The following is a 13,366-nucleotide window of genomic DNA, read 5'->3' as shown; positions in this document are numbered from 1 at the left end:
CTGCAGACAAGCCTGGGAAGGAGGGCGAATGACAGAGGGAATGGTGGACAGAAGGGGAACAGGGACCCCGCCGCCACTATTGCTACTTGCAGCTGCCTAGTGACTTCGGGGGAGGTGATCTTTAGGGCAGACAGGAGTGAGAGGTCTCAGGCAGTCCTGCACATCCTAACTCCTCAGTGGTACAGGAAGCGCCTGTCCAAGGTCACAGGGCTTTGTCCTGAAGTCCAAACTAGCCTTCTTGCTTTCCTTTAAGTTTTTGTTGTTGCTTTGTTTTTAATCTTACTGAAAAGAAGCCTTGAGTAGCAGGGTGTGTGACTCCCTGCTATGGAGAGTCCAGGAGTAGGAACTTGTAGTCTACACTAACACAGACCCTTCTGGAGGGTGTGACCTGCCACCAGGTGGCCCTGGCTGACCATGCCATCTCTGTGGCCTCCTGACGATGGACGCCACTCTGTTGGCTTGTGTTTTATGGTTAAGTAGCCATAAAGGTTTATTTTTACCCCACTCCAACAAAATTGAGGTCCCAGCTCTTTCAAGACATCATCTGTCTTCAGGCAGAAAAAAAAAAAATGACGAGCATAGAGGCAGATGACTGTATAAGGGGACAGGAGCGGCAGTGGGTCATCGTCTCCTCTGCCCTGCTCCCTACCCCATGGCACTAGCCGACACAAGGACACAGCTCTCCAAAGGCTGAGGTCAGAGTGCAGATGGGCCACAGTCTGGCCGCTGGGATTATAAGAAACATACTGCTGGTGTTCCTGGCTAGATGTCCTTTTGATAACACACAACTCCTGACACCCATGGCAACTTCTGTCACCCTGCCCAGCTGACAGATGAGGCGGCTGGGGACACTCAGCCAGGCTTGGGATATGCACCCCTCTTGTTGGGCATTCCTCTCAGCCACAACACATCCTGCAAGGGACCTTCAGGCCCATCTAGCTCTATGGGCCTGGGTGGAAGACACATGGGAAGCCTGGGCTTCAGGCCAACTCAAACACACCTGGCTCTTCCTGCCAAAGAGGGGATCCAGGCTCTTATTACATGGACCACAGCCACAAAGGCCACCTTGGAGAATGCCACTGTGTAGCTTTGCTGAGCTCAGAAAGATAATCTGAGGAGTCAGGTGACCAGCAGAACCCTTTGGGGTGACAATGTATGACTTTCAGGGCTGACTCTTTAATATCAGGTAGATCTGCCTTGGACAGATGGAAGCCGTGAGCCAGGAAGGATAACACCATATTGTGGGGACACATAAGCTGCTCCGTGTAGCTGTGTGAGGAGGAAGTGACTCCCAGTTACAAGGTGACCACTTGGAATTGTCCTGGTTGGCCTTCAGCTGATGCAGGCCTGGTGGCATCTGGCTATAGCATTCTGAAAAGTCAGAAGCCAGGCCCACCTGCCAACCACACTGCTCCTGAAATGTAGCCTATGGAAGGGGCAGCTGTAAAAGGATATGAAAAAGCACCAAAACACTTTTGGGACTCTGAGTAGGTGTCACATGCAGAATGAGTACTGGAACATTCTAGAAGTATTGAACATAAAGCTGCAGAAAGGGTGATTATTAAGGACTCAGCTCCAGAAGCCAGCCTCCTTCTACACACACACACACACACACACAAATATGACTAAATATGGTTTATGCTAATTCTACCTGGCTAAGAATCCAGAGGGAGGTCTGTCTGAGTTTGAGTCAAGACTCGGCCACTAACCAGCAGTGTGACCCTCAGCTGGCACCCTCTTCCCTGGCCTCTGCACCTCACATGTTATTTAGCGGGTCTCTCAGACAGGACCCCGGGAGGGGCAGCATGCATCCTCTTCTACTCCAGGGAGCCACAGCTAACACTTCTGAGATAGAGCACATGACCTTCATGAAGGGCCAATCGGATCAGAGAAGCCAGGCATGGACAGACATGTGGTCTCCTTGCTCCCAAGGGCCAAGATCAGACCCCAGCTCTGAGTTCAGACTTGATTCTGATCTATGTCCCACTTTCTGAAGGATGTCCGCCACAGTGAGGTGAGTGGCGAGCCTGAAACCACTGCCAGAGACCCCAAGTGATGGTGGTAACTGCAAGTCCACAGTGCACAGACGGGCAGAACTGCGCCTGGCGGGTGGTGCCAGGCAGAGCTTTGAAGAGCGGTGAGCCTGTGTTAACAGGGCACAGATGTCACACCCTGCGGCCCACAGGCTAAATTCGGCAGAATCCTGCCAAGAAGGAAGTTGGGCCTGACAGGGACAGCCTGGGTGGGCTTCCTGAAGGAGCGGGTAGCCTTGGCGATAGCTGCAGAGGCCAATTCCCCTTAAAGTTTTCCTCTCCTGTGACCATGGCTTCCATGGAATACCTGAAGCTCATTCTCCCCTACCAGCCTAGGAGTCACAAGACGGTGGGAATGTCTCTCAGGCCTCCTGCTGACACCTGGTTTTTGCAGGTTCCTGCCATGGACTCAGTATCACCCGAAGTGCATCTGCGGGGCCCGGGATGCACATTTGGTTCTGGGGAACACGACTGCCTTCCAACACACCTTGGAGACTTTTAGTGACTGCTCCCAGCTCCCAGCAGAGAATTGGTGGGGACACAAGACAGACAGGTGCCTCCCACAACAACCAGCAGGGCAAAGACTCCATTGGGAAATTTTTCAGAGCGACTACTCCCCCTGTCCAGTAGGATCAGGCAGCAAACATCACTTCCCAGCCTCAGGAGAACAAACACAGCTGCCTAAGGCCTACCGGCCCTCCTCAACTTGAGCAGGCCACAAGGGACACCCTCAGTCAGACTAATTCTCCTATACGCCTGTCAAAAATGGCCACTGCTGCCTGCCCAGGAGCCTACATCGGACAGGGACCAAAAAAGGCTCCAAGAAGAGGTCCTTGCTGAGGTATGACTAGGCCCAAGTCCAGCTATCTGCCACCCACTTGGTGCTCTGGCTTCAACTCAGGCTGTCTGAAAGTCCAACAAAGGTGATCAGCGTCCCCCAACCCCGTGTCCCCTCTCCCCCCCCCAATGGTGAAGAGCGGCACAGCTCAATGCCAGCCCTGCCCCTGCCTCCAAGGCTGTGGGAGGGGTCAAGAGCTCAGGAGCCCACAGCTCTTTCCACAGGAAAAAATGCCTCAGGGGCTCTGTCCCAGCTGTGACTCAGGGATCTCGACTGCCAGATGGCTTCTTGTCAGACTGTTTGGGCCCTGGCTCCTGTCACAGTGAGGGCTGCTCCAGCAGGGCCCTAAGGTCAGCTCCACAGCCTCTAAGGGCCTAAGCCCTTCATACTGGTAGAGGCCAGAGTCAGTGGGGCCCAGCCAGTTTAAGGCCAGTGACAAAGGACTTGTCCACAGGGACTTCAGCTTCCCACCTGTAAAATGCACTATCAAGCCGCGGAGTGGCTTGCAGGACCCTAGTGATCCACAGTCTAGCTCAGCCCAGTGGGCCAGAACCTTGCAGGGCTGGGTCCCCCAGGCACAGCCCTCGGCAGATACTCACTGTATTATCTGTGCACTGGGCTTCTCCGTCAGATTTAATTTTAGGCCACAGTTTCCAGACCAGTGTGGGGAAGATGAGGCTGTACATTAGAACTCTGTCTGCACCATGCATGAGTGTGGCGCCTGTGTTTCACACATCCTCACAAGAGGCAGGCCTTTCCGCCCTGTTGGAGCCTGGCTCTAATGGCAAAAGTTGACCAGGCCTACAGGGGAGGCTGTGGACCCCCCTCCTGGAGTGCTGGGCCCTGTTAGATGTCCCTGTGTCCCTGGAAAACCCTGGAAACTTAGATCATGATACCTCCTCATACACTGAGGACCACACGGGCAAGGCACCCAGCTGGGAACAGTTCTGGAACAGGAGCCTCATCCCTCCCCATAGTACACAATGGCCAGGATCCGAGGACATCCTGAGAGGCACTGACACTCATCCCTGTGAAGCCACAGGACAACTCTGAAGAGCTGCTGGAGCTGCAGAACAAGTGGGACATCCTGAGGCCCGTGTGCCGTGCCAGGTCCTGAGGAGGATGGAGGGATGATGGAGCTTGCGGGATAAAAGACAGGATGCTTCCATCCCCGGAACTAGCGGTGTGAGGATGGGGATGAACTCATGCACTCAGCCTCTTGTCGCATGGAAGGCGTGGATGAGAGAATCCGGGTCTCTAGAGACAGGCCCTGGGCTCTCCACTTCCGGGAAACCCATCAGCCACCCCACTCTAAGCAAGGCTAGGAGAGAGCTTGGGGTGTATTTCATGTTGTGTGTCACCAAACCATGGCGAGCTTCATATTTTCCCACTGACGTCAGCGGCGTGGTCTGAAGCGGCTGCAAAAGCCTCGGCAGCATAATTGCAGCTGTCTCCGCAAAGCGAAGTCAGATGGTTTTTCCGACCTCCAGCCCCCGCCCCTCCCCCAGGCCTCCTCTCCTTTTTTATTATGTTCCTTGGGCCCTATCCAGATGTTCCCTGCAACAACAACCCTCCAAAAATTTACAAAAAGGGAGCGAGTGTGCGCAGCTTCCTGCCGGCTTGGGTGGAAGTGGCGACGTGGCAGGGTGGGGGCAGCCACGTCTGCAGGCCTGGCCGGGGGAGCGGCCACATTCAAAGAATCAGGCACATCAGAAACCCTTTAGAGTCCATGGCTCACTCCACCCCATGCCTTGGGTCCATAGGACATGGCCGAGGGGCCTCTGGATTTACAGACAGCCTCTGGCCCAGATGGGGAGAGCCTGGCCAGGCTGTGGCTGAGCAGAAACCAGGACACTGGTCAAGACTAGGCCCAAGGTTCAGACTGACCTGGCACCATGCCAGCTACATATGTACATAGGGTCTCCATGTTGTGGAGGTGGTAGCTGAAGCTCTAAGATCTGTCTTCCTCCAGAGCAGGGAAGCATGGTCCCTGATCAGATGCTAGAGTGGAACGGAGGGGGTGAACTCTACACCTCTGAGGGACAGCACCTGAGCCTCTGAGGCATGTTCAGGCCACATGGATGCATGCGGGAGCAGGCCCTTCTATGCAGAAGAGACAACTGTCCCCAAGGCTCGGGGCTGTACCTGGAACTGCGAGGCCACAGGCAGAGCTGTCCACAGGGCCACACCCCATGCCCCACCATTCCTGGATGTCAATGAAGCCTTGCTGGGTGCAGTGGCCAATCCCTATTGTCCCCCCAAAACAGAGAGCCCCCATGCTATCTTAGGGGATTCCAGCCCTATTCAGTGCAACCTGTCCCAGAGTGCTGACCCAGAAGGCAGAGTGGAGAGATCCAGATGAGGCCAGAGAGGGGTCAGCAAATTGTCAACGGGTTTGGAAACTGTAATGCAGCGTCTGTGAAACCCAGGCTATGTCAGACAATCCCTGTGACACTGTCTCCTGCCTTCTGACCAGTCACTGACACACTGGCCCTGGAGCTTGGAGTCTTCAAGATTACCTCAGACCCAGGGATACGCCAAGGGCCTTGGACCACCTGGAAGTTCCCATAATGCTTGGGGCTTACTTAGGGACAGGATACATACTGCACCAGCAGAGGGACAGCTCAGAGTCCAGGGAGATCAGGCCCGCTCTCTCACTGGTCCCCTTCCAGAGGAGGCATGTTAACTGCACTGTCTCCTTCACGTGTGGGAGAAAGGCAGGTCAGCCTGTGTAGCCTCCATGCCGGGGCTCTGACTGAAAGCGGGCCACACTAACATGCCTGACCACCTTAGAGAACAGTAGTCTCAGCCCTACTGAGATCAAGTGACATAGCATGGCTCCAGGCCCCACCATAAATCACACTGTCAGTATGGACCACTGAGGGGACCCGAGACCGCCAGGCAAACATAGACACCCTATCAGGCCAGACTCTCCAAGTGGGTTGAGGTCAGAGGTCACCTACCAGGAGTTGGGTCAGAGTCACGCCTTTGGGGACTGTGCAGGGTGTGGCCAAACCAAGTCTTCCAAATTAACCCTTGACTAGATAGTGACGGTGACCCCAAGGTGAGGCAGGCAGGGAGGCCATCAGCTCAGCTCTTACGAGGCCTGTGGGGGCATCAGGAGAGGAAGATGGTAAAGCCTAGAGAAAACCTGCAGAGATATAGGAGGCAGGTGGGATTGCCACAGTAGACGCCATGACATGTCCAGGGTCCAAGACCACCTATGACAGAACCTAGCTCTAACTGATCCAGTGCACACTCCTCCCACCCCCTCTGGAGCAGGGAGCAGCCACCTGGACCCCCAGGCAGACGGAGATGAGCCAGACGACACAGTCAGTGCCCTAGTTAGAAGAACTCAAGACTCCTTCCAACACCCAGAAAGGAAGGGCTAGATCTGCCCCATCAACCACATGGGGCGACTCTGTAGAGTCTCAAGGGCACCACCTACAGGAGAAAGAAGAGTGAGTCTCCGCTCTACCCAGATGTCAGGGGCATGGGCAGAGCCAGTCAGGACAGGCCATCGGGTCTCCCAGCACCAACCAGGAGAGATGGTTGAACAGGGTCTCCTGACTCCGTGCCCCACAGTGTGGGCATGGAACTTAGCAGAGACAGGAGGACTGCCTTTCACAGCTCCTTCACAGCGTGGGTCCTTCTGCTGGTAGAAAGGTCACTGAACACACCTGATTTGAGACCTAACCAGAAACGACATTGGAAGGTTTTCTTTTTTTCTGTTTTGCCTTGAAGAATTCTAATCATCCTTCAGTGCCAACCGCAAATGCCATCTCCTTACCCACTCAGTTGGTACCTTTTTCCAGAAGGCAGACTGTGAGAGCACTCCAGACCCCCGTCAGACAATCCTGTCGGTCTTGAGAGCTTGAACTATGGCAGGACCAAATGGAGACGTGTTGGCATGGTAAAGTCTATACCAGGTCACGGGGACCTGACACCAAAATGCGGGTCTCATACTGTGTGCATGTGGAAATGGGAAGTGTTTCCTATATTGGGTTAAAGAAAATATGAAGTTCATTTCACCTGGTTTTAATGTGGCTAGCAGGAAGTTTTCCATTTTTAATTGCATATTCAGTTCATGTGAGTTTTCTGCTGAACAAAAACACTACTCTCTCCTGGAATCACGCACATGGCCTGGCCACATGGCTCCAACAGTGTTTGCTGAGTGAATAAATGGATGGGTAGATGAGCAGATGGAGGATGGGTAAGAGGATGGATGGATGGATGGATGGATGGATGGATGGGTGGATGGATGGATGGACGGACGGACGGACAGACAGGATGGATGGATGGATGGGTGGATGGATGGATGGACGGACGGACGGATGGGATGGATGGGTGGATGGATGGATGGATGGACGGACGGACGGACGGACGGGATGGATGGATGGATGGATGGATGGATGGATGGATGGATGGACAAATGGATGGATGGATGGGATGGATGAAGGATGAGTGGATATGTAAATGTTGGGTGGGTGAATGGACTATGGATGGGTAGATAACTACATGGATAAAATGGGGGATTGGGTACAGGGTGAGTGGATGGACAGATATATAGCAGATGGACAGATGGTTGAGTATATGGATGAGTGGATGGGCAGATGGGCAGGTGGATGCTTGAGTGGGTGAGTGGGCAGATGGAGGTATGCATGGATGCATGGGTGGACGAATAGATGGATATACAGACAAATGGTGCCTGGAGTAAAATGCCTCCCATTGCCTGAGGCCCTGACCTGACCAACTGCAACTCAACTATACCTTGGCCAAGAACAGACATCTAGTCACGCCCACTGGGACAGCAAGGGGCCATTAGTGTTTGCATGCACATTTCCAGCCGTGCTGAAGGACAATGCTCTAGGGCACAGGGAGAGGTCTGCTAATGCCACCCAGCCCTGCACCCCTGCCTCTCCCACCTTTCACCCTGCATACCACCAAGGGGCAGGCAGGGGCTCTGCTGGCCTCCAAGGCCATTCCCAGGCAGCGCCTTGCCCCCATCCCACCCTCGAGCCTGGGGCAGCATAGGTGAACTCAGCTGGGCCTTGAAAGCAGGAGGCTTTGGGGGTGGCTATTAGAAGACACGGGGCTATGATTGATCCACACTTAGTGAGGTGATGCTGCCCTCTGGTGGTGGGTAATGGTGCAGACAGCTGGTATACGGGTACCTCAGGTTGCTGTTCTTTAGTTCCCAAGTGCACTAAAAAAATACCCAGCTCACAAGGAACTCTTTGGGACAGAAGCTGAACAGAACAGGGTTGTGGCGAGTTTAGGAAGCATTCTGCCCATAGTGACATCAGGGAAAACAAAAGCTGGTTGCAGGATATAGTCTGTGAAGTGCCTCTTCAATTCAAAACGATTAATTCAGTGCAATAATCCACAGAAATCTCCCCTTAAGAGCAGTCTGAAGTCCAGTTTGAAGTGAAAGACAGCACAACCTGCTGTTGACTCCAAGAATTGCACCCCAGCTTGACAGTCTGTTAAAATTCTGCAGACAGAAGAGCCAGTCTCTGCCCTGGAAAGGGGCAGGATAAGGACTTAGGAAGTTCTAGAGCTCCCCAATGGGCTGATACAACCAACAGGAAGCAGCCACCCGAGGCAGGGTTGTGGAAGGGTCGGGTCTGAAGCCCAGAATGCCTAGGCATTGCTGTCGGCTCCCCTTATGTCGGCACTCAGCCCTTCACGGGCAGCTGCTGGTTGTACTCTATGGATGGCCAGGCACACCCTCCACACTCCTGAAGCTGCAGCAGAACCAGTCATCTGCCTTCCCCTGGGCACAGGCAGGGTCTCTGATGGTCCTTCCCAACATGGCGGCACTGTGGCTGACTGAAGTAGTGACAGCTCAAGAGTAGCCTTGCCCCTCGGTGTATTTGCCCATCACTCGCTTGCTCCAAGAGGTCTCCTCTTGCTAATTAGAAAGCCATGTGTACTTTTATTCAAAGCTCACCTGATTTGCATTTACTGTCAGATCCTTGCTCCTTTCCCACTGATTTGTCCCTACCCAGAGTCCCTGGAAGATCCCAGTCCTCCATTACAGCCTGACCACCAACCCCCTAAGAAGTCACCACCTGCTCAACCCAGGACCGACCCTTGAAACTCAGAGAGCCAATGCCCACTCCATCTCCCCCCTGTGCTGCTCTGCAGTCCTGTATGCCCCACACCATGGACACCTCCTGGCCCCTTGCCACAGCACTTTGATTCTCAACACCCTCAGGGCCATAATGGGTTCTGCATGTGCCAACCATGTACCCAGAAAAAGGACTGAGTTATCAGGTGATGGGACAGCCACCATGGCCACCTGCATGCCACCCAGTCACTTTACAAAGCAGCTGGTGTTCCAGTACACCTGAGCAAAGGAGTCATTTAGACCCTAAGCTGAGAAGGGGAGACAGAGCAGAAGAGAGAGGAGAGAAGGTGTGAGCTATCCCAGGAAACTCACTTCTCCCCAACACCACAGGGTGTATGTTCTACTCCCTTCCTCCCTCATCTCCCTCTTGGATAGGAACAAAGCCACAGGTACTTTTAGACAAGCCATGTCCTCACTTCTAGTAGGCACGGTCTCTCACAGGTGGCCTCCTGTCAACAGGCTGCTCTTCATAAGGAAGTCTGCAGGCAGCGAATTCTCTGGAACTCACCATGTAGACCAGGCTGGACTCAAACACACAGAGCTCTGCCTGTCTGTCTCTTGAGTTCCGGAATTAAAAGTGTGTGCCACCACACCTGGCTGTAACCCGTTATTATATAGATTTAATATTTGCTAATAAAACCATTAAATAAAAACCACCTGGCCTGGCATGCGCCCTAGTTTCCCTGTGGCTCCAACAGGGCGTGCAGGTGTTGTATAAAGACCACACCCCATAATGCATTTTAAACGTTAGGATGGCTTTAAGTTTGCTGAGGTTACAGGCAGCAAAGATCCTGCAGCTCCATAGTTTCCTCTGCCTTTCTTCCCTCCCTCCCTTCCCCTCTCTCCATTCCTCCTCTCCCCTCCCAGTCTCTTCCTTCTCCTCCATCTTCATCACACGCCTTAGCTGAGATGATACTGATAGCTCATGATCGCGTCACTGTGCTGCATTTAGTCACTGTATCTCCTTGGGCTTCTCATGACCTCCCTTTTGATGGCCTTAAGGTGACTGGATTTAATGTGGGATTCATCTGGTGCACTCCTCTTGGTCAGTTTCTGCTAAGCTGGGAAGCATGTTGTTTCCTTTCGGATTCTACAGGGGCCCATACTGAGGGAGACTTGGGTTGAATTCTTTTTAAGGGTCGTTGATGTGGGAGTCCCCTCTGTGTGTTGCTTGTATTGGTTAATGAATAAAGAAACTGCCTTGGCCTGATAGGGCAGAACTGAGGTAGGCGGAGAAGACAGAACTGAATTCTGGGAGGAAGAAAGTGAAGTCAGATAGATGCCATGTCTCCGCCAGAGACAGACGCTGGGAATTTTACCCAGTAAGCCACTGCCATGTGGCAATACACAGATTAATAGAAATGGGTTAAATTAAGATGTAAGAATTAGCCGATAAGAAGGTAGAGCTAATGGGCCAGTGATTTGATGAATATAGTTTCTGTGTGATTATTTCTGGTGTAAGCTAGCTGGGCGGCTGGGAAAAACAAGCGGCCTCCTCCCGGTATATATAACTCATCCTGGCCTCAAAATTGTGATGCTCCTGCCTCAGCCTCCTGAGTGTTAGAGTTACAGGAGTATTCCACCATGCCCAGCTTGGAATTTGACTTTTGAGCAATGCTGGACCTCTTCAGACTTCCAAGACTGGTAGAGATGGGCTTACATGAGCCTTTGAGTGGAATGCCTTAGCTTATATATAAAGTATATCCCCCAAAGGCTCCTATGTTAAAGGTTTGATTCTCTGCTAGTGACACTACCAAGGGGTGGATTGATGGCGAGGCCACTAACTTTGTGACTGGATTAACTCACTAGATGGGCAGTCAGGAGCTGGTGACCAGCTGGAGCAAATAGCTCACAGGGGACCCGAGTTGAAGGGCATGGCTTGCGCAGGACCCTTCCTTTCTCACTGTCTGCTTCCTACCTGCCATGAGCTATGCGGCTCTGCTACACAGCATCTGCTGCCCCCCTCCCCACGTCTACCCCTGTGATGTGTTACCCTGAGAGGACCCAGAAACAGCACAGCCAAGGGATGATGATTGGAAATGGCCAAGGTGAGCCCAAGTGATTCTTTCCTTTCTATGTACTTCTCTCAGGCATTGGTCACGTGAGAAAGGCTAATACATAGGTAATTGGAGACGTGATGTCATAATGTGGCCCTCGGTAACAACGTCACTTTCCTCTCCCTTGCACACCAGGCACCTCCAGGGAAATCACTGGGCTGAGCCCACACTCAGGCGCCAACGGAAGCTTCCACTCCGTATCTGCTGTGGGCGGCAAAGTTTGTTTTGGAATTTCCCTTCCTCTTCCCCACTCTTGGTTTATTTATTCAATCATTTGTTTACATGAGCACAGCCTTGTGGATTTCAAACTTTTAGCTACAATCCAATTACTGCATTATTCATGCCGTCCCAACGGGCACTGCTTCTACTCTGGACACCAGGGACTCTTGGTGGGCTCCTGTATCCCTTTGATATGGACTGCTTTTTTGGGGGGGAGTCATCTTTTAGCCTTTAATGTCTTTAATGCTTTTTTACTTTTATCTGCCAACCCTGTAAAATATTCCAGGCTCAGTTTGTGCAGTCTCTGCTTCACCCCAAGACCTAGCTATTTCTCCCAGGACCCCCAGACCTAGAGAACAGAATTAGCACCAGACGTCTGGGTGTTTGGACCCATTGCTCCCAGGACATTCTGGTCGCTACAGGTGTCTCTCAGCTGAAAGTGAGACCATGGGGTGTCACCTACCCTGTGTGTGCACAAATCTAATCCCCACACGTAAGTGGTGTGAGTGCCCAGTCACATCTCCGCTGAGCCAGCACTGCATCCTTGGCTCCACCTCCCCTTGTTTGTCCCTCCATGACGCAGTTTCAGTGTGAACTGTCCCCGACAAGCTCACGGGTTTGAATACATGCTCTCCAGCTGATGGTGCTGTCTGAGGCAAGGGGAGAACGTTCAGGTTGTGGGGGATGATTATGGAGACAGATTGCTGGGGGCGGAACTTGAAAGGTATACCCTTCCTGCTCCAGCCACCATGGAGCCACTGTGGAGCCACTCTAGCATGGCCCCACTGCCCTCTACTGGTTCAGCAGCCACAGCTCTGTGCTGCCCTTCTATAACACAGGCTAACCTGCACCCTGGGAGTCCCTGAAGTCCTGTGGACAGTAAGATTACTCACGATGCTAGAATGCTCTGAAATTTGCCAAGTGTCCTCTGACCCTGGATAGCCCAGAATAACTTTACTACCCTATAAAAGGCTCCTGGGTTTCACCAGCTCTGCCTTCCTCCCAGCAGAGCCCCAAGCACACCAATGGAGTTCCTCGACGGGGGCTTCTCCTTGATTTTACCATCATGATGCATTTAGGACGTTTCCGTGTGTGTCCGGGGCTAGCAGCCCCACCCCCACCCGCTTATTACTGAGCAGCATGCTGTGGTATGGGTGCATAATCAAAGGGCACCTTGGTCACTTCCAGCTTGGAGTGATTAAGGAAAGGTGTTAGCAATGTTCCCTTGCGGGGTTTTGGGTGGATGTAAGTTTTCAGACCTGTAGGGCACATGCCTTGGATGGTGACTGTTGGGTGACGGGTCTGATACTGTGAGCCCTTATGAGACCCACACTATGAAGTCAACTCCCGACGTCCCAGGTGCTGAGAGATGAGGGAGTTTTGTCCTCCGGGTCAGCTGCCTGGAGCATCACCTTCTGTCTTTCCGCTATCAGCAGCTGTCAGTGTGTGGTCCAGCTCGTCTTGGGGGCAGTGGGTCTGGAAGTCAGGTGTGGGGCTTGAGTCTATCTCAGGGAAAGCAGACAATGCTCTTTCCTGGCTTCAGCTTCCCATGTGTGGGTAGTGTTAGGACTGCCACAGTTACTGTGTTCTAAAGGCTCAGGAGGGCCACACAGCGTGAACTCTGACCAAAGAGAGGGGAACATCCTCACAAGGATGGTTAGCCCACAGTTCAGGCTAGAAATTAATTGTCCAGGGGAGAAGGTCACTACCCTGGGTCAGCTGAGCAGGTCTCTGCTCCCAGATAGGTGCTCTGGGGTGAGAGCAGGCTCAGGCCTGCCATAGAGGACCTCACAGCTGTGGGGGTGGAGCTACACAATCAGGGCCTGCAGCCTCAAGCTGACTCTGCTCAGAGAAAAACCTGGAAGGAGAGCCAGCTGAGAGGCCCTTGGGTGGGCCTCACCTTCCTTCTGTTGCTGCAGGTCTGGTGTGTGTATGTGTGTGTATATTACACACTCTAGATTCCCAAGATGCATCTGAGGGTTCAGAAAGAAGAGAGGCTGCTGCATCCATCCAGAGGTTTCCCATAGTCCCACTTGCTGCAGGCCTGAGGGCAGCTATCAGCAAGCAGGTTTTGAAAAGGCTTGGA

This window comes from Arvicola amphibius, chromosome 7 (genome assembly GCF_903992535.2).
Source record: "Arvicola amphibius chromosome 7, mArvAmp1.2, whole genome shotgun sequence".
Taxonomy (NCBI): domain Eukaryota; kingdom Metazoa; phylum Chordata; class Mammalia; order Rodentia; family Cricetidae; genus Arvicola; species Arvicola amphibius.
The sequence above is the reverse complement of the archived record's forward strand: the minus strand, read 5'-3'. Positions refer to the sequence as shown.